The sequence below is a fragment of the Pteropus medius genome, unplaced genomic scaffold, assembly GCF_902729225.1.
Source record: "Pteropus medius unplaced genomic scaffold, Ma_sr-lr_union100, whole genome shotgun sequence".
In the NCBI taxonomy this organism is placed as follows: Eukaryota; Metazoa; Chordata; class Mammalia; order Chiroptera; family Pteropodidae; genus Pteropus; species Pteropus medius.
The window spans coordinates 14,337,553-14,357,724 of NW_024340701.1; the positions used below are offsets into that span (position 1 = coordinate 14,337,553).

A 20,172-nucleotide genomic window follows, 5' to 3' on the forward strand; every position below is an offset into this window, starting at 1 on the left:
ATCTTTCAAGTTCTAGTTCTGTCACTGTGTATGAAATGAGTTGCCAATAGAGTCTAAATAGAGAAAGAACCCGATAGAAGGATTTAGCAAAGGAACGAATCTTAGTTTAAACGCCACCACAAGCCATGCCCATTAAATATCAGATGATTATTAAAATATAAACATTTTCCAGGAACGCAATAGGTCTATAAATAAGATAAATTTATTTGCAAAGGAATTAAGAAATGCAGTGACTTTCTAATTAGCTTAAAATTATTTAATCAATATGACACAATTACTTTTCAAATAATCTTTGAAAGTTCCAAGGAGTCTTGAGGTGTTTAATTACTATTTAACCAGATAGCAACAGTTGAGTTACACAGATTTCTATTTCAGAGAAAATGTCCTTTGTAGATCTAGCACTCTGTCAAAATTTCCAATAGAAAGACACATTTTCAGGCCAGATACAAGGGTTTTAGGTTACAAATTAATTTTGTTTTTCTGTGGTTCACCAGGGCAGGGTGGGGAGGGGAGCGGGCTGGAGACACTGATTCAGGGATCCATGGCTCCTGCCTTGTATAACTCAGGAGAGATGTACTTTCTTGCCAATGAGGCAGTTTCCCCAAAAGCAGAGAGATGCTGCTGCCAATGACTCCAATTAGCAAATCTTGGTTGGACTTTGGTCTTTCATGTCCCATAATAGCTCCAGCAGATATAAATCATGAGTCACGTTGGGCCAAGACTTGAAGTAGGAGTTTGCCTGGGTCGCACTCATATATGTTATACCTGCTCTGAGGAACCCATAAAGTGAATGCGATATACTGCAGTAGAACAACCAATGGATACAAAATCAGAACCTCTGGGGGCAGGAATCTGTGTTTTAACAAACACACTATCTATAGTTTGAGGAGTCCTTCTCTAGCCTACTTTTAAAAACACTTTGTAAACTAAAGTTCAGTGCTTCTTAAACTGTATTATGCACATATATCTCCCAAAGATCTTAAAATGCAGATGCTGACTCAGTCGATGTGGGATGTGCCTGAGAATTTGCATTTCCAACAGGCCCTCAGGAGATGCTGATGCTGGTCTCAACACCAATAAGCCAAGCATGTGATCAAGGTGTCCATCTGGTTGGAAAGGGATGGGAAGGAGTCCAATAGAGGTTGGCACAATTCCTGGCTCCAGTGCTTACAAGCTGTGTGACCTTGGTCATGTCTCTCCACCTCTTCGACCCAGATTCCTCAGCTATGAAAGGGTATAAAATAGGACTACACGCTTTATAAGGCTGTTCAGATGGCCACATGCCTGTATCTAACACAGCACTTGGCACGTAGGAAACACTCAGACAGAAGTGTGGTTGCCGTTGTTTCTGAGAGAAGGATGAAACTAGTAAGTGCTCAATAATCATTGTTTTGTTGTTATTTATTGAGAGTTGCCATATGGTATGATAGACACTGTGCCAAGTAGCACACTATTAACATCTCCTCCCAATGGCTCTGTGTGCTAGGTCAGGTATTATTTGTTCTGCCTTGCAGAGTTAGGAAGCCAAAGTCCAGAGAGGTTTAGTCACTCTGTCCAAGTCATAAAGACAGTGAAAGGCAAAGCTAGGGTTGAATTCGGGTCTTCCTGCCTAACCTTCTAATCACCCAGACTGAGGCATGGTTCTGATCACACCCATCTGTTAGGCTCGAGTTGAGAGAAGGGTGGTGGAAGGTGGTACAATAAGGGACCAGGTTGTAGAGGTAGAAGACAGACGACAGCCTTGAGGTGGGAATGCTGCAGAAGGACATCAGGCCCAAGAGAAGGAGCAGGACCAGGTTCCACAAGGATTAGTATACCCAGCAATAATAGAGCCTAAAAGGGATGAAGACGGTCACCCTAGAGCCCATTACTCTACTGAGCTAGAGCAGTGCTTCTTAAAGATACAGTGGGTGCACTAATAATTGATGGATTCATAGATTCATTAATAGTTTGAAGGCAGCAACCGATTTGGAATTGGTGGGCAAGATGTGTTGGAGTGGGGGAGAGATTTTCACATCTGGACTTTTCTTCCATAAAAAGGGAGCAATTCAAAACAGAAGAACAACAGGAATATTTCTCTTGGAGGGCTGCCAGCACACACAATGCTTCCTTTTCTTCCCAAGGCAGAAGGCGTTTGGGGCGCAGCCTCACGGTGGGCGTGTGCAGCCCAGAGCCTGCCTGACATACTTACCCACTTGTGCTCTGGAGCACAAAGCTCCCTGCCTGCCAAGCCCAACACAAATGCCTCCTTCACCACAGCACTCTACCGCATGCACTTTCAGCTGCCACTGCTTTGAAGCCCTCCTCCAGGGCCAAAGTGAGGCTCTTGTGTCGGGGTCTCCCCATTAGTGTTGGAGACAAGAGACAATGAGTCATTCTCAATCATCCAGTCACCTTCACAGTCCATGAGGCATGAAGTTTAATAGCCCAGCAGCTTGAGGGGTGCACAGGGAGCCTTTCTGTTCAAAGATCAGCCTCTACAGATGGTGTTCAATCAGCAATTCATTGGAAATTATTGTTCAGGCATAGGGCTAGGGTCTGTGGATTCATAGATGAATAAGATAGGAATAAAGACCCTTTAAGGAACCCATGGTCCAAAATAAGAGGCAGAGACCTAAACCAAAACATAGGGTGTCACAGAGGTAGGCAAAACATTACCGAGGACCACAAAAACATCACAATCATGGTACTTAAGCTAGGCGTTAAAGGATGAAGAAAAGTTCACCAGACAGACTGGTGAAGCAGCCCTCTAGCTCAGAGATAAAAACATGTATGGTGGGCTTGAGAAATGACTGATTAACTAGGCCCAGAGTATAAGGTGAGGGCCCAGAATGGCGAAAGCAGGGGCTGGAGGTCATTTTTTTTCTGTAGAGAGTAGGAAACCAGCAATGGTTCTTCAGTGCAGGAGGAACAAGATGAAGGCTGGGTTTTAGATATAACTCAGGCTTCGATATCCCAAGAGCTGGGCCCATTAGTAGACCATAAATATTTAAGGAGTGAACAAATGATTTCGAAAGGGAAGAGAGAGCAGCAAGTCTGACAAGAAGTCTGGCCAAACTTAATGCTTTCACTAACTGATCTTGTTATGTCTTTTTTAAAGAGAACAACAGCTTTTTTCTGCTTTATTGAACCATCACCAATGTATATTATACGAGATTGCAGGCATAATTACATAATGTCTTATACTGTTGGCAGTTTCCTGAATGTTGTTTTTCTCTTCTAGAATAATTTTGTCAGCTCCTTGACGGCCGGTGCTCTCTCTCTGCATTGCCCAGCAGCATCTAGGATGAGCTGAACACACAGTAGGCTCCAGGTAAGCAGAACCATGAAACACATTCACAGAGCATAAGAGCTAGACAGGTTTTTTGCAATTAACTGATCTAACTCTCTCATTTTATAGATGGGGACACTGAGACCCAGAGAAAGAAACATACGGCCCACTTGAAGATGTGTTCACATTTCTACTTCTAGACTCTGGAATTTCACAGCAGGGACCCAGGCTCAGTCAAGACTTTCAAGTGCTAACACCAAGGGTCAAGGCATCCAGTGATAAGCTGGCATCCAGTGATTAGCCTAGATAATAGCAGGGTAAATAGAACACCGACACACAAGCAATATACATAGTATTCAGCTTCTAATCCTTATTCGATTCTGAAAAGAGCATACCCTGGTTCTAGAACTGCTAGAGGCAGGAGAGCATAAAGATGAAGAGTATGGGCTTTGGAGTAAGGCAGGTCCGAGTTTGAATCCCAGCTCTGTCACTTACCAGTTGCATGTTTAGCAAGTTCCCTAAACTCCCCCAGCGTCAGTGTCCACATATGCCAAACAGGAAAAACACAATTTCCTCCTTACAAGGTTGTACAGATTAACTGGGATGAAGTATATCAAATGCTTAACACCAGGCCTGTGGTGGGAATTAAAAGGTGATGAACTAGAGAAAAGTAAGAAAGAATAGCAAGACTTGGCAACCAATGGGATTCATTCATTAACCACCCTTGAGTTTCTGAACACTTACTTTAGTTCAGGCATTGGATCAGGAAGGAGAGAAAGGTGCCTTAAACTCCAGGTTTCAAACTTGGGTAGCCAGACAGTGGCGAGAACACCAATTGAGTTAGGAAAATCAGGAGGGAACAGATTTGGGAGTAGGAGGACAGATAGGTTGTTCTCGGGCATGCCATATGCCTGACTAGGGGTTCACCCATGAAGAGGTGGTCATCCAGAGAGTGGGCCAGCAGACAGCAGAAAATGTGGGGCTCGGACAAGGGAGAAACCCAAAGATTAGAGGTGTAGATTCTTTACTCATCCTTATCTGTGTGATCACTGCAGAGGTGAGGGGGAGGTGAGGAGCAAGAATGAGCGGAGGAAGAGTGTGAGAAAAACTCCTGAAGGAAGTCACATGTGTGGAGCGGATGTGGAAGAAGAGCCAAGGTGACTTGCAGCCCAGAACTTTAAAGCACGTAAGTCCGAGAAAACGGGTGAAGTCGGGCTCAGCTTCAGTAGAACAGGAGGATGTTGCCAATGGTTGACAAGATGGGAGAAGCAGCAGGTGGGGCTACTCTTTGCTACTTCAGTGGAATTCAAGAAAGAAATGGGCAGTAGTAGCTCAAGGAAAGGGAAAAGCGAGGATGTTTGCAAGCCAAGGGAAGGAAGTCAGGAGAGGGAAGTGGACTGAGATGCAGGAAAGAGAAGGTGGCGTGATCGCCGACATTTACTCCAGGCATGGTGCTGAAATATGCACCAGAATTGGATGTAATCCTACCGCAATCATTGGAACTAGATGATCTGATGAGTTATACTTTGCAAAGAAAAAATTAGGCACAGAGAAGTTAAATACCTTACCCAAGTTAGCAGTAGGTGGAACTGAGATTTGAGGCCAGAAGCTCCAGCTCCAGAGTCCACGGCCAGTTTAAAGAAGAGTGTTTCTGGAGGTGGGAAGGGAAGGTTTTTAAGGCTAGACTCTGGCAAGGGAGGTGAGAGCAAAGACGGAGAGAAACGGTGAGGTGAAGATGAGAGAGTTCGAGGCACACAGCCTCCACCTTCTTTATAAGATAGGAACAGGCCAAATGCTGAAGTGAAGGGTGTGTGAATGGATTTGGGAACCCTAGGAAAGCAGATGAGGTTTGGAACCGTCAGGGAGGGGACTGGGATGAGAGACGACTGTGACAGATAGGAGGGATGCCAAGTAGCAGCTGAGGTCAAAGGGCAGTCCCACGGTGGGATCGGAGAAATGGGACAGTAAAGTTTAATCTAGGATTGGCATTTACAAAAGTGAAAGGTATTAAGAGGGGAGATAATAGGGTATAAGGGGGAACACAAATAGTGTGGGTGAGAATATTTTCAACATCACATCAGCCATCCTAACCAGCAAAGGAGGACAGGTCAAGCAGCCATGATGTGCTATAACTCAGGTCTGCTGACCAGTCACTCCACTCAGACACCTGATTACAAAGGTGCCCGCAAAGTACCTCCTAGCCACCCCAAAATAAGTCTTCTTGGTTTAACAGTGAAGCCTTATATCTTATGCCAGCCAAAACCGTAGCCACAAACTATTGGGCACTTGAAATGTGGCTAGTCTTAATTAAAATGTGCTGTAAATGTAAAGCGCACACTGAATTTCAAAGACTTAGTATGAAAGAAACAAATGTAAGATACCTCATTAGTTTCTTTGGTATTGATTACATGTTGAAATGATAATATTTTGGATCTATTCAGATAAATGAAAATATATCATTAAAAATAATTTCATCTGTTTCCTTTTAATGTGCTACTAGAACATTTAAAATGTGACTCACATTATATTTCTATTGGCCAGAGCTAGTCTATAAGTCGGTTATGATATTAAAAATGGGCTAAGTAAAAGTATTAGGCCAATATGCCCATTTAAGCAAATGAATTTATCTGACTAGCTCTCAGATATTCTCTGAGAGAAAGGGAAACAGAACTGATCACTTTTGATCTGTGAGAATAGCGGGCCAGGGAGATGGGACCTGAATTAGGAAAGGGGTCTTCTGTGGGCTATCAGAAAAGAATTTCATGGTGAGCCGCTGACTGGGGCAAAAAAAAAGGGCCAACCATCCCAAATGAGACCAAATGCTGGAAAAGTCCACAAACCTACTAGTGATGACAAAGGCTAGTCACTCCTTCAATGTTCTAGCTCTGCACCAGGCCATTCTCAACTTCTCCAGCTCCCATCTGCCCCCTCCACTGACCTTGAGGTGACCTCCAAACCTGTTCCCTTCATCTGCTGCCACCAGCCTCTTCCAGCACACTAAGCCCAACAACCTCACACATTCCAAAATGTAATTACCGACTGGCCAGAACTAGGGCCCCCCGTTTTAGGAGCTTCTTGCCAACAATAAGAAAAGGAGGCAATATGATACAGTGTGACTAGCATGGCCCACAAGCCAGAAAATCCAGATTTGTCCAATTTTTGCTGTGTGAGTTTGAGTCATATCACAACTTTTCTGGGACTCAGCTGCTTCATTTGTCACATATTACCTAAATCTATTGACTTGTCAGAGGGTTCAATGAGATAACAGGAGTAAGAGGTCTTTGTTAAAGAAGCATTACACAAATGAAAGAAAAATATTGTAATCTAGAGCCAGAAGGAGAAGGAGAGAAGTGAAATAGGAAAAGTAGGTAGCAGGAAGCGGGTGCCATTTACAAAGACAAGAGGGACTGACTTTCCCTTCTGGCAAGAGGGTGCCCCGCTGAAGGGCATGCACAGGTTACAGCCTTCCTATCAGACATACCTTCCTATCTATGTACCTGGCTTTAAAAATTTTCCTGCAGCTGAGTAAACAAAAGTGAGTCCAGAGAAAATTCCTAAACAAAGCTGAATATATCTATAAATGAACTGCTTGAGATTTTAACGTTACTCAGCAATGAAAAGAGGATTTTAAATTCCATTGCGAAAAGTTATAATTTATCCCAGATTCACTCTCCCCACCCCCACCCCATTTCTCCCTCAATATGGTAAAGGGTGGAGAATGAGGAATTCAAAGAATGGAAGATGTAAGCAGGGTTTGCTTTTCCCAATGGTGCAGTGGGCTCTGATCATCTAATACCCAATAAGCTGTGCTGAACACATTTGCATTTTATTAAACCCACATTCTAACCTTCAAAGGAAGGAATTATTATCCCCATTTTATAGAGAAGAAACTTGAGGCTCAGAGGGGGCACAATGGGGATTCAAAACTAGATTTTTCTATCCAGCAGTGTTTTCTATTGCAGACTCTTTACATAGGCTTAGAGGTGATGTAATGACCTGTAATGTGCTCAAAATAGAGCATTAGGAGAAAAATGTCACAAAAAAACCCCTCATTTTTATTTAAAAACTTTTTCTAACCAGATAGATGTAAAGGTATAGATATAGTTATATAGATATAATACCAAGTCTACTACAATACACTCTAAACTGTCCTACATGCCCCAACTACCGATTCTTGACAGTTTAAAGTTTCTCCTTCTAATGTTTCCATATTACTTTAAATGTTTGCTACTAACTGGTATAATGTTTAAAATAATTTTTTGTTAAATATTTCCCAGTAGTGTTTACTGAGCCTTTCAAATTGTAAAGACCACCCGCTAACACAGACAGACAGACAGATACACACACACACACACACACACACATTCTCTCTAAAAATTATTCAAAAAATGGAAAAAATTCTTTTTTCCATTAGTTTCCTCACCAATTAAATAAAACCACAAATTTCACCTTGTCCTTCAAGAGTCCAAATTTTATGCTTACAAGGTTAATAAAGTTAAGGTAGTAAACAACTTAAAATGCAATAAATATTTGCAAGGACAGGTGTTTTGGTGTTCTTCTCCACAGAGACGCCAGATGCCATGACTGAGAGGAGTGGGCAAAATGACACACTGCACAGCCCCAGCATCTTCTTCTTTCCAGTTGTCAGTGCTCACCCTACACTTCCTAGAGTTTCCTTCCCAAGCCATCATGCACGAAGCAGCCCATTTTCCCCACCTAACTGCTTCTCCACAATTAAGATTTTCTGAGAGAGTAGTAAAATTCATTCCCTAATCTGATAAAGCAATTACAATGCTAATGGTTCAGAATTTTCTTTTACCTTCCAGCTAGGTGTTGTCATGTGGGGATTAATTCAAGGCTAGGGGTGCCAGATGGGATTTATTTTTCTCCAAAGAAGCCAGGAGTGTGGATTTAAGTAAAATCTGATTTTTAAAGGTTGACTTAATTCTTTTTCTTTTTTTTTTAATACTGTGCAAGTCAAATAAAACCCACATGCAAACCAAATGCCACCCACATGCCCATCAGTTAGTCATTGAAGTGGTCTCAGCCCACCTTTCTAGTCTCATCCACAATACTTCTGCTTCTCACAAATGCAACCCGCACCTCATCCTGTGCCCAAACACCTCTGTGCCTTCGCTCACATCTTCCCAATCCTATAAGATGCCCTCTTCTGCCTTCTCTCCCAGAGTCTTTCTTATCCTTTAAGGATTTACTAAATTGTCCCAATTCTTTCTAATCCTAAATATTAATGCCAATTTATACTGTCCATCTTCCAATGCTCTCTTCAAAAAAAGCTACATCCTTGCTATTGTATTTCCATTGATTCTAGCGCTTCTCACATACTGCCTCTCATCACCATTATTTCTGCATGTTTAAATCTTTCTAGCAGACCATAAATTGGAAAAAAGGAAGGAAGGTCTTCTTGAGTGTGCCAGCTATGACTTTTGTACTATCATCTTCATTTTACAGGAGAGAAAACCAAAACTCAGTGAATAAGTGATCATCCTGAGCTTTCCATATACACTATAGCTTTGTGTGCCTTCTAGGCCTCCTTCTGCTCCCAATACCCAGAATCCTCTTCCTGCTATCTCCATCTGGTAACTCCTACTCAACCCTCAAGACAGCTTTACCTATCAGTATCTTTCCCTTCTCTACATACCAGTCAGGATTGGTCCTCCCCTCCCCAGTTCTGTGCTCCCACAGCACTCTGTAAGAATATCTGCCAGAGCTTTCATCAAACTGCCTTGTAATTAGCTATCTGAGTCTGTCTCCTCTGTTAGACTGTAAGCCTCTTGCCTAGCATAGTACCTGGCCCAAAGTAAGTGATCAGTCAGTATTTACTGGATGACAGGAAGGAAAGCAGAGAGGGAATGATGGAAGGAGAGAGAAAAAAGGAAGGTGGGAAGAAAGGGTAGTAACAGCCCACAGGCAATCAACAAATGTGATATATAACGAACCACTGGCTCCCAGCCCCAATTCTGGGCTGGAATTGATGCTGGTTCCTCTGTGCTCCAGCCTCAAAGCATATAATTGGAAGGCTCCAGCTGCACATTCCTCTCCCAGGGTGGGGCAGGCAGGTGGCAGGTTGCTGCTTGGTTCCTGGACCCCAGGAACCAGCATTCACCTCCACTCTTTGCTCCTGGTCTCCGGCCCTGAGGAAAGTGATTTTCTGCGTCAGGCTGTGCTTTGAAAGGATATGATGGATGTTATGATGGATAATGGTGGGGATGAGTTTTTCCCAGAAAACTGGCAGGAAAGTGAACTAGAGAAGCTCACAGCAGGCCACAAGCTATGCTGACAACAATTCTCATAGCCTAAGGCAGACAAGTGGGGAGGAGAGCCCTCTTTCAGAGAAGCCTGGAAATGAGGCACTCTGCTCTGCAGGTTGCTAGAAAACTCCTGTGACATTGCCCCCATGCCTCCACCAGCTCTTCATTCACAGGCTGGGAAGCTGGGCCAGGCTGTTCCTGGACCCTCTCTCTGGCCCAGGTTGAAGAGAATCACCTTGGTCTCAGGAGAAACTGAAGTGGACCTAATGTAGGGAAGAGGTAAGAGAACTAAAAATAAAATGTTAAATTAAGCTATATTCAGAGACTTCAATATGCTGATCGGACCTACAGTAGCCCTACAGCCAGACCACAAGGAAACCTGCAGAACAAAGGAAGATTTCTGCTGGAATTGCTAACAAACCACACCGTGAAGGAAAAACAGGAAAGCAAAGTCTTTAAGTCGAGCCCTACACAAAATAAAATCATTCATTCCCTGTGGCTAAAACCATGGGGAACTTATGGATCAAAGGTGGTTAATTGGCAGCAGACCTTTCACACTATATATATAGTCTTACTTTTTCTCGCTACATACGCTTACCCTTTCACACTGTATGTCCATACCATCAAAGGAAAATGGATAAACCAAGTCTTTAAACTATAATTCATAGAAACTAAGAATGATATATAAACCAAATTCCCGAATACTCGGGATCCCTCTCAGTGTCTTTTTTCTCTGTTCCTCTCACGGTCTCTCTCTCTCTCTCTCTCTCACTGGGGACTTTGCCCTGTCCTCATCAGATCTAGCCTGGGCTAATGTTCTCAAAAACCCAACTGCCCTCTCAAAGGAGCAGATTACAACACCCACTGTGAGATCTAGGGTAAGGAAAACTCTAGTCTCCTCACCATTTCCCCAAGATCAAGCCAAGGAGGGAGGCCAAGGATACCATTTCTCCAGGGAATTCAGAACCTCAGAGAACTGGCCTAGAAGGCAAAGGGTCTGGGAAAAGGTCACAGAGTCCACCTTCTCCCAGAGTCAGGCAGGATTCCCAGGTCCCCTCCCACCAAGAGTCCACATCTAAGCTTCTGGGGCAGAGGAGCAGGATCCCCTCACTTTCCCTTTCTCCCTCATCCTTTTCCTCCATCTCCACCCAAGCTCCCAGGGTCTTTCAATCCTTACCTCCAGGGTAACTCAGAGTAAACACCAGGTTTTCACTGAGAGCCCTGGGCAGGTCTAGGAGCCGCAGGCACTTTAGCTCATAAATCCTCAATGAGCCAGAAAGATAGGATCTCTTACCCTATTTTAAAAGCAAAAGATTAAGTTCAAAACTATTTTATAACTAGAAAGGAAAAACAATCTAAAAAGAAAAAGAAGCCACATTATTTAAATAAACAAAATATTTTAAAACAAACAAACTAATAAAGAACCAGGACCTCAACTATAGAACTGACCAAATAATCCTATTGCTTTAGGGACAAAAAAAAAAAAAAAGCTAATTTTATTGACTATTTATTATGTTAAGTGCTTTATGTGCACTGTCTAATTTTATCCTTGGGGTGACCCTATAATGCAATCTCTCATTATCCCCACTTTACTGAGGTACAGGGAAGTGCTGTGACTTAACCAAAGTCCAGGGCATCCCAGTCTTCAGCGGGGCCAAAACAGTGGGTTAACAGGTTGCCCTTCAGGGTAACATATTAGCATTTTAACAATAGCTCTTCAGAGAAGACAAACAAATCCAAAAGAATGACTCCAATGCAGGGAATTTCAGGCCTCAGCTTTGCAAGAGCCTTTGGCACCACCAAGCATGACCCAAAGAAGCCACCCACACACCTGGTTAACACAGGGCTCTCTATTCAACATTTGGCAAAGCCTGAGGGTAGAAAGAGAGAGATTAGTTCAGGGAAAGCCAGCTCTGAGGCAGGTGCAAGTTGGTGGCAAGTAGCAACTGCAAAAGATTGTGATTTCAGGTGCTCCCTGAGTGTCCTTATACTCCAAAATAGCCTGCTTAACAGTGGGGAAGAGACACTTTTGGCATTAGTGTCAGGGCCAGGTGGTGGTCCTGGGTTCTCATTCCGAATCAATTATTCATTCCCCACGCCACCTAGAGTCTTCCACTTGCCCTTGCTGGTCCTCAGTGTCCTCATCTATAAAGTAAGGTTGGTCTAGGTAACTGGGAAGGGTTCCTAGAGATAAACTTTAGGTTATGGGACTCAGAACAGGTGCCAAGAATGGACAATGGGGCCCCGAAAAGGAGACTGAAGGACACAGTTCACTTGATGTTGTCAAGATTCTACGAAAAGGACTCCACGCCAGATTCATCACTGAGCACTGCAATCGGGAGAGGGTGCTTCTACTCAGAGGGGACAGCTGCACAAGTAACGCTCATGAATTCACCACAGAGATCAGAGCCAACCCCTATGGGGAGTGATGCCTGCTGCCCACAGTGATGCCTGAACCCCTTGGTTTAATGGGTTCAAGGAAGCTTCTTAGAGGACCCCACATGTGAAGAAGATGGGGGCAATCACCCAGTGTAAGAGGAGAGTGGAGGCACTCAAATGGAAAGACTTATCTAAAATAGTGCCGAAGCACTAGAGTGAGGATATGTCAATGTAGGAAAGAGGAACCATTATTTCCATTTCACTGATACAAAAGGTGAGGCTTGGCAGGGTCACAGCCAGGTGGGCAGACCGGAATTAGAACCCAGTTCGGCCTGATTCCACAGCTTTTGCTCTTAATTTTTATTCTGTCCTCACACTCACAGTACATGTGCCTGTGAATGGATTAAGGGTGGGGAGGGAAAGGGAAGGGGCGTGAGAACAGGCAAAGGCTGGAGAGAAGGATGGAGAAGACTGGGCAGATAGTAAGCACGTTCTTACTAAAACAAAATGGCAACCATGGTTTTCTCAAACACATTTTCCTGTGGTTGCCTGAAGTGGTTTTAAGGGAAAGGGTTCTGAAATCAGCAAGATTTAGGCTGAGCTCCTGACTGCACAACTTAATACCCCTGTGACCTAGAACAAGTATTTAACCTCTTAGAGACTCACTTTGCTCACTAATACAATGAGAATAATAACAGTCATACCTTATTGGGTAGTTGGTAAATAAATAACTGTTACATTTAAAGGGCTTGGCACAGTGTCTGGAGTATATTAACTGTTCAATAAAATGAAGCAAAAACCCAACCACTCATCTAATGTTGCTCCAGTGGGCTCTCCTCTCTCTTGGCTTCCTCTTCAAAATCAGCATCTGGCCAGTCTCCCACATCCTCACAGACTCCCTCCCTCCTTCTATCTGACCTCCTTGCATTCCCTCCATTTCAGAACCTACTTCAAAGTTACTTCTCCCAGTGCTTCTCCTCCTTCCTAGGATTCTAGCTTGCATTTATTCAAATGATTCATCAATTAACCTTCACAACTCCTTAACCTCTCAGGAACATAATTGTCCATTCAATGGTTATTTCCATGGACTGGTTTGCATGGGGTTGGCCAAGCAATCAATGCAGGGCCTGGTGGGTTTGTGGGCTGATAGGAATTACCTAACCAGTTGCCCATGTGTGCCTGCAATTTGTAAATTAACCTCTGGATATACATCAAAACCTTCTATCCAAACCACAAATTATGTGTTCTTACAAATTTGCCAAACTATTCAGTGGAATTTACAACTGCTCAAGAATGTCTTATACTAATTAGACAGAGATAGATGAGAACATGAAAGATTAGGATGAGGGAGAGTAGAAATTGGGAACTAAAGCTGACTGATCTCCTGTAAGGGGGTCTTAACCCCTTTTGTGCGATGGACCCCTTTAGCAGACTGATAAAGCCTATGGATCCTTTCTCAGAACATTTAAAAATATATAAGATAAAATGCATAGCTTGACTTCAAATAAAACCAATTACATTGAAATATAATTATTAAAAAATTTTTAAATGAGTGTGGAATATAGTAATCTATGTTCTTTATTAACACATTAAATAACAAGCTCTAGCAGCTAGTGTAAGAACTGCTATAATTTCAAAGTTATAATAGGCATAAATCATAGTTCAAGATGTCTGCAGCAGCTGAAATGTGATAGGAAAATATCTGTGATTCCTACTGGTGATAATGTCATGAATACTAAAAATACATTGTGGTCTGTTGGTTATATTGATAATCACAGAAAATTCTGAATAATGCTGTCAGTTTTTCCCCCCACCCAAGTTCATAGACTCCTCTGAATACTACACATGACCCCTTAGAGGTGTTAACCCCCAAGTTAAGAATCTGTTAGATCCTTTACAACTCAGTAAGTATTTGTATTGGGCATATTCTTTTTTGAGGAATCTCCTCAAAAAAGCCTAGCTGCCCCAAATGGTCAAGTTCTATACATTTGACCGTCCTCTGTTCTCCCCTCTCCCATCTGATAGAACTAGGGAGGACACGAGCTTCAGCGGCATCCTATGCCCAGGCTGACCAGAGACCAGCCGAGATGGCCTGAAGAGAAAGCCTCAGCTTCCAAAGAACAGGCTCCTCTTTGGAACTTGAACTAAGCAGCAAAGAGATTAGTGCGATAGTAGGAGGGCAAGTTGAGCTGAGCTGAGCTGATGACACTCAAGGTGAAGACCAGTGGATACCTGTACTGGTAGAACTCAGAACCCTCTCCACCCTGCTCAAGGACGCCTGTGCTTAGATAGCAATACTTCATTTTATGGCTCTTCGTCTTTTTCATTAGAATCAGCTTAATGGATTTTCTGATGTCTGTATCGGAAGAGCCTTAAGTCCACATTATCAACAGTATTTTACAGATGAGGAAGTTGAAGTTCAGAAAATTTGAGTCATTTTGCTCACAGGGCTACTAAATAGTGAAATCTTTTTGCTTCTCTTACCCTTCTCCTTTTTTTTGAGAAGTAGAGGGGTGATTTAAAATTATGTAACTGACACATGAAAACCATCTCTTAAAACATTACGCAAACATCACTGATAAAATACTCCCTCTCCCATACACTCAATATGGAACCTAACAAAAGTGACCATTCTGGGGTATATTCAGCCACCATCCAACTTGGCATGTCTGGTCTTTTAAACCTGTCCCCAAGAGTGGGATAGCTACATTTTCCAAGGCAGAGGGAGTGGGGAGTGGTACGCAACAGCCCATGAGCTTGCCACCTGGAAACACTCAGCCCTGCTGCCTGGTGCTCTGTTATAAAATCAAAATCAATTTCACTGAGAGTCAGCGTCTCTGGCTTCTGGGCAGAAACCAGGCTGCGGAGATAAATCGGCATCCAATTCTGCTCTTCTATCTTTGCATGGAGCAAATTCTCTTCAACGTCACATTTCTCTGTCCCCTTGTCCCTTGACATCAGAGCCACAAACTAGACATAGCAAAAGATATGCAGACACAAAGGGTCCTTCCACACAAAGGAGAAAAAGCCACAGACACATATAAAGATATATATCCAGGCAATAAATGTTATTTACTTTGGGGGAATAAAATGGGGAGGGGGATGGGAATTGGGATTTGTGTTTTCTCCCAAAAAGCTATATGAGGGGCAAGGTCCAGGCCCCAAGGCTCTGGCGAGACAGTGAGGTGTTCTTTTGAAAACAGACTTCTTTCTCTTGAAGAAGGAACGGTCAGCCAGCTTCTTCAGACACCACCAATCTATAACTGCCTGCATATCACATTAACCATCTTCTTGAAATCTTGGGGCAGCATTTATTTTATCCTGGAAACTGCAACAGGCCTATTTTTAGCCAGAGGGCCCCTTTTCTTTCCTTTAATCCTACTTTGAAATATTATCCACATAGACTGGAAACTGTTCACAGAAAGACATTTATTAGAAGCTTCTTAGTCCAAACTCTGGGACTGGGAGATTAGCATTCTGAGGCCCAGAGAGGTTAGGGGTGAGGCTGTACATCAGCTAGGAAGCAGCAGATCTAGGCTCCAATCCCTGAACACTCTGGCCTCCAAGCCCGCGCCTCTTCCCACCTACTCTACTATGGAATAGCACAAAGTGGTTAGCCGTCTGGTCTCTAGGGACAGAGAGCTCAGTAAATCCCAATTCTATTACTTATTAGTTCTATAACCCTGGGCAAAGCACTTAACCTCTCTGAGCCTCACTTTCCACATCTATACATCAAGGATTATGATTGTAACTATCTCTAGGATTATTGTGAGGATTAAATGTGTGGGGGCTTGACACATGTGTATCCTATTATGATATTGTATTGCTCTTGTGTCACATACAGAAGTGAGTGGATCTGCCATCTGAAATGTGATAACTGTGCCTGCACTCTGGCCAGAGATAAGCAGGAAAAGATTGTTATCAAACCCATTTTACAGTTAAGAACATTTAGTTCCCCCCGCCACCCGCAGAGATGACATACTTGCAAGAGATCAGAATTTCAAAACTGAGGATACTTTTAGCCATAATAAGACCTGTGTTTCCTACCACACCTCTCAAAGGTATGGGTTGAATTAGAAGTAAAGTTGACTTTCTCTCCCTTGACCCCCCCCTCCCCCGCCCCCACTCCGCACGGAGCAGAACCACATATCACTGGATCACACGCTACCACCCTTCCTTTTGACAAATGAGTGAATTACAGAATTAATGAAGATCCTGATCTGCAAATAAGAAGCCACTGCTTGGCCCAGTAGCCTGAAGTAAGTGTCTTGTTGAAAAAGCAGAAGGGAGGCCGGCAGGCAAGAAAGAGCTCCAGTGTCAACAAGCAAGAATCCCATTCTCTCCATTCATTCTCCACATTCTGCTCTATGGGCAAGAAGCCTTTGACGAGACCAAGAGCCAGTCCTCTGATCTCAATGGTTCTGTCCAGAGCATTTCCGAACCTGACCCACATGGCTCAATCCAGGGCCTAGAAGATAACTGTGAAGCACACGTGACCTTCTTCTAGCTAAAACAGATGTATAACATTACATGCAAGGGGCAGCAAATGGGCCAGGGAGATGGCTAATCTGTCTTCCTAATTGTCAACTCTGCCCATAATAAGATTTTTCTCCCTGTCATACCTTAGGCTGCTACTGAACTGAAGCAAAACCAAGACATCCATCTTCCAGCCATGAGCAGTAGCCTTCACAAGTACCAGAGACAAAAGGAGGCTACTTAGTTAACAGAGCAGAGAGAGCTAGAAGGAGCCCTGGACTGGTTGTCAGAAGCTGGGGGTGATGTGTGTGGTGGTGGGGGCAGGTATTTATGCTCTTAACTAGCCGCAGATGCTTAGGTAGTCATCGGGCCTGTTTCCTGTAAAATTAAAGTCCAAAGTTCAGGAAATGGAATCAATAGGGGAGAGAAGGGCTGTGAATCATGTGACACTGTATGCATACATATTTGAAGAAGGGTATCCATAATTTTCAACAAAATCTCTAAGATATCTCTAACACTCCCCACTCCCATAAAATAGTTAAGGGATACTAGACTAGATCGCTTTCAGCCAACAAATATTTATTGAGCCCCTTCTATGTGTCCTTCTCTATGCTATGTACTTGGGACACAGGTCTGATAGGAGAGTTCCACTTTAAGATGCACAGTGCAGTTGATGCTCACTGTGACCGAAGCATGTTCGGGTTGCTTCAGAAACAAAGAGAAAGTACATTTGACTCTAGTCAGTAAAGGCCTTGCCTGGGGTGCGGCTGGGGAAAGGAAACCTTAAGTTTAATGTTGAAGCTGAAAGCCGAGTGTGCATTCACTGGATGAATAAGTAGGAAGAGTATTTTAGACAGAGAGAGGGCAGCATGTGCAAAGGCAGTGTGTGTTCCAGGAACTGCTTGGAGTACCATTGTGAGTAGAACATAGCTGGTGCACATTGAGGAGAAAGGAAAGGGGGAGAAGTGGTAGAAATAAGGCTGGAAAGGTAGGCAAGGCCCAGATTAGGAAGGAAATGCCAAGCAAGGAATTTTACATTGCAGGCAATGAGTTTATTCTCACTTCAAAAGTCTAAGATGAGCTACTACTTCCAGCATGAACCTTCATAAAAGTTGAGCAGAGGCCTCGGACAGTTGTGAGCAGTCAGCTACAGGGAACAACTGGAGGAAAGAACTGCTGTTTTCTTGCACCCTCAGTGGGCACGGACTGTCTGATCAAGGTGCTGGTAATAGGTGCATGCATGGAGGGTGAGTCCAGCCTTTTTCTGTCAGTCTCTCCCTCTTTCTCTCCCAGCCAGGGGGACTCTAACTGCCTATTACTATGGCTGAGAAAGGAAGGTACTGATCGGCCCCAGTGATGAGATGCATGAAGGGGCATGCCCATTTGGTTAGACCTCTGCTCATCACTTGTAAACAGTCTTTCAGTCCCTCTAATGGACCCTGCTACCTAACTCGGGACCCTCTCACATGCTATTCCTTCTGCTTAGAAGGCGCTTTCTACACTCTTCAGCCACTTACCTCCTATCAACCTTCTAACTAGGCAGCTACTGTACCTATCACAGATTCCCATAGCATCTTATCCTTTCCTTTCAAAGAATTCAGGACCTGTTCATACTTCTATATTTATTTAAGTGATTTGATTCAAGTAGGTCTTGGCCACTGGACTGCAAGCTCCATGAGACCAGACCTGCCAGTTTTGTTCATTTCTGTATCCCACTACCTCGTCGGTGCCTGGCACAGAGCAAGTATTTATTGATTAAACGAAATCTGGTGTGGACCCTGAACCATTCCCTGTTCTGAATGCCCTTTAACATTCCCCATAAGTCACATTATAAGTCCAGTGATAAGGACTTTTGTACAATGGCAGGAGGGCTGGACTTGAAAAGCCAATATCAAAGTGGACTCTGCTTCTATTCAAAGTGTAGCTCTGTGTTCTCCTGTGTCATGTCTCAAAAGACTCTAAGGAACCTGCATTTGGTTTACCCAGGCAGGTCCTTGGGAACTGTATTTAATTCAAGAGGCTTTCTCCCTAGGCTTCAACCTGGTCACTGGCTGCAATCTGACCTTCCCCTGACCCTACTTGGTTAAGAAAACATTTTGCCCAAGCTTCAGGGGGTCATCCTTAGGAAGGGGAGAATCTATCTCCTCCTCTCCCTCCAGGACAGCCCCCAGGGGCACTTGGGAACTAAAACGCTCGTTCCTAGCGATGCCCCAGGGCAAATGCAGATTCAGACCCGGTGTAGAGGCCATGGGGCTCCACTTTCTGACAAGTATCTGGCCACTCTGCAGGGACAAAGTACACGGGGTCAAATGTTTGACCCTAGGGAGAGATGAGAGGGAAGGAATCTCACCAAATGGTGCACAGGCTTGCCAAAGCTCCCTCGGCCGCCGGCGCATCCGACCCCTCAAAGGGCCCGACTGCCTCACCCAAAATTGTAGCCCGACGCGAGCACCGGAAAGTTCAGCCAGAGGCCGAGGGGTACCAGTGTAGGAACTGGGGCCCGCTTTTGCGAAAGACAAGAGACTAACAGCTCGATCCCAGATAGTCCTGGGATCCCGCGAAAGGGTGCCCAAGTCCCGGACTCTGCATCCCAGACCGCAGCGCCCGGTTTGGAAGCGCTGGGTAGGGGCTGCACCACCCTGAGCCGCAAGGACAAGGCGTCCGCCCTCTCCCCCGCCCCCTCCAGCACTGGTCTCTCTAGTCAGCATTGGGGCGCCGAGAGCCGGTCCGGGCAGAAAGGGAGCGGCGCCCGCGCTGGCAGCCCCCCCGCCCCGCGCTGTCGCAGACCCCAGGCGGGGGGCGCCAGGTCTGCCCAGGCTGCCGCAGCCTTTGCCTTCAGGGGAGCTGGGGACCCGCGGCGCCAGGAGAGGGGAGAGGCAGGCGGCAGAAGCAAAGGAGCCTGGCCGAGCGCCGGAGCCAAGACCGGGTCGCGCAGGTCTAGGTGCTGGCGCGCCCCACCAACGCACTGCGCGGGCTGGGGTCGCGGGGTGCCTTACCTTGGCGAGCCACAGGAGTCAGGTGGGAGGCAGCCGGCTGTTCCAGGGGTCGGCTCACAGCCCGGCTTCGGGGCACACGCAACCTACCGGTGCACAATCCCCGTCCCGAGCGCGCACCCCCCGGCTGGCGCACAGTCGGCATCCAGGGCGCGCACAATCTCAGGCGCCCTCTCGCTGGCGGGTTCGGCCTGGGCCTGGGGCGCACACCCCGCGGGGCACACCCACCGCGGCCGCTGCCGGGCTGGCCAGGCGCCGCCGGCCGAAGCTTCGTCCTTCGTTGCGGACTGCCAACACCACCGGAGTCGCCGCCTTCGCCAGGGGGGGAAAAAAACCCTGACGCAGACTTTGGGTGTGTAGGAAGGGGCAGCACTGCGAAACCCAGGGGGAGGGTCTTAGCTTTGATAAACTCAAAAAGCCCTTGGACAGAGTTTAGAAGAAAAACTTTTTGAAAAAAGACCCAAAAACTCCTGTGTATAGCGCCTTTGAGATTTCTAAAGTGCTTTCACATACATTTATCTCAACTCATTTTTGCCCACAACAGAATAGGACATTTCTATCCTTACCTTATAGATGGAGAGACGCCATCACACAAGATAATGACTTGCCCAAGCCAGGACTAGAGAGAATCCAGCCTTGGTAATGGAATCCAGTGCAGTGGAGTGATGAACGTCGCCAGCGGGATTTTCCCACTGAGGAGGTGGAAGAGTGAGGGTGGGGATGCATGCAGACGAATTTTTCTCTCTCTTAAGTCATGTGTTTTTCTATTTGCTTTTTTCCTTCC

At 45.0% G+C, this 20,172-nt stretch overlaps 1 protein-coding gene across 3 annotated transcripts in view; it reads right to left on the reverse strand.

Annotated features, from left to right (window-relative positions):
* Positions 1 to 19,522, reverse strand: part of KANK4 (KN motif and ankyrin repeat domains 4) — a 68,887-nt gene extending 49,365 nt beyond the window's left edge. The window contains exon 1 of one of the 3 annotated variants that reach the window (XM_039887954.1): positions 19,392 to 19,522. The gene's annotated coding sequence lies outside the window, so the exon portion shown is untranslated. Of the gene's footprint in view, positions 1 to 10,717; positions 10,742 to 19,391 lie in introns of those variants that run through there. The other 2 variants (XM_039887962.1, XM_039887971.1) reach the window with 2 other exon arrangements.
* Between the last annotated feature and the right edge of the window lie 650 nt (positions 19,523 to 20,172).